This window comes from Pteropus vampyrus, unplaced genomic scaffold (genome assembly GCF_000151845.1).
Source record: "Pteropus vampyrus isolate Shadow unplaced genomic scaffold, Pvam_2.0 Scaffold198, whole genome shotgun sequence".
Taxonomy (NCBI): Eukaryota; Metazoa; Chordata; class Mammalia; order Chiroptera; family Pteropodidae; genus Pteropus; species Pteropus vampyrus.
The window spans coordinates 1361296-1363081 of NW_011888979.1; positions in this window are offsets into that span (position 1 = coordinate 1361296).

Here is a 1786-nt window from a genome sequence, read left to right on the forward strand (position 1 = left end):
GGCTGCCTCCCTGTGTTTGTTTCTATGTATTAGGTAGAGTTGCTATGTCTCTTGGTCTTAGCAGGGTGGCCTTATGTAGCAGATATCCTGTAGAGCCCAGTGGCAGTCTCCCTGGTCACCTGAGCTGGGTGTTTCAGGTGTGTCCCTTGTTTGGGTCGTGTGTGCCTTCCTGTTGTCATTGAGCCTTGGTTGCTGTCTGCACGTCAATAGGAGGGATTGACCCTCAGGCTGATTGGTTATAAGGACTAGCCATGACTACAGTAGAGGAACTGTTATGCAGGAGCTGACCCTACAGAGCAGGATTCAATTTATCAGGGCTCTGGTGCCTGCTCAGTCTGCCCTCTGTGTGTCATCCTCATATGTGTCCCTGGGTGGTGCTCTGGCTAGGTTTGTAGCTAACCTCCAGGGGTGCCAACCCAGGGGTGCCAACCCACTGCAGGCCAAATTCAGCTGCAGCTCGTGCCCTGCCCGAGGCCACCTGGCATGAACCACCAAGCAATTCGCCAATGGCCAACACCTGCACTAAACTGAAGCTGGCTGCCTCTGGTGCCAGTCTTGGGGCTGCTCATTGAGAGATATGGAACACACCCAGATGCTGCTTGTTTGCGTTTTGTGAACCAATAGAGATTTTAGGAAAGTCTACAGCATAAGCCAAGATAGGTCATTTGTATGGAAAAGCCACTGGAAGCATCTAGGGTAGGGCAGGGTTTCAGGGAATCTCCAGAGCAGAGCAAACAGTGTTAGCCACGTTGATTAAGACTTAGACATGTTGCCTGCCTCTGTCTGCATGCTGGGAGTGGGGAGGGTTCAATAAAGGAACAACGTCCTCTGCCCCAGCACTTCTGTCTGGGAGAAAGCTGTGCCTCCAGTCCTCACTCTAAAGCCAGACAATTCAGTTCATTCCCTTGTGTCACCTTTCAAGCAGTGCTGGAGTTCAAAGCGAGCATGTCCACATGCAATTGCTTTAAGAGGAATACCTCGGATCCATGTCTCAGTCAGTCACAATCTCCACTGGTTTTCAAAGCCAGAAGTTTTGGGGACTTCTTTTCCTGACATTTGAACCCTGAACTGGGAGACTAGTGTGGGGCTGGGACAAGTCTCCTTGCTCCTCCGAGGGGACTTCTGCAGCCAATACATCTCTCTTGATTTTTTAATACCACATGCAGGTATGGGACCAGCCCGTTGTGCATCTGTGCCCCTCCTACCCAACTCGAGGTGGTTTATTATCTTTGTCTTTAATTGTAGGACTTCTGTTAAACTAGAGTACAGGCAATCTCAGTGATGGTTGTTCTGAAGTTTAGTTGTAATTTTGATGTGGTTGTGAGAGAAGGCCAGAACAGCATTTACCTACTCTGCCATCTTGACCAGAAATTCTCCATGAATTTTTAACGATAACAATGGTGATAGATGGTTTAAAGTATGAGTACAGCAGCAACACACATAAAATTTTGTCAACTTTATTCACTCAAAGTGTATCAAAATATTGATAAGTTGATGAAACCTAATGAAATAAACTTGTCTCAAAAAAGTTGAGATCTATTCAACAAGAATATTCCTGAATTTTGACTCCAGATTTATCTCATAGATAGTAGCTCTTACCCTGTATCTCAACTTGTATTCCACTTCTATTTGAACACCTTCATGAGAAAAAATATATATATATTTTCATCAAGTTAGGTGGAAACAAATGCTGCTCAAACTTTAGCCATATAAATTGATAACAGTTCTGGAATTCATTACTGACTTTTGTTATTACAGAGATCCCATACCACTTAGGAACTTTTCT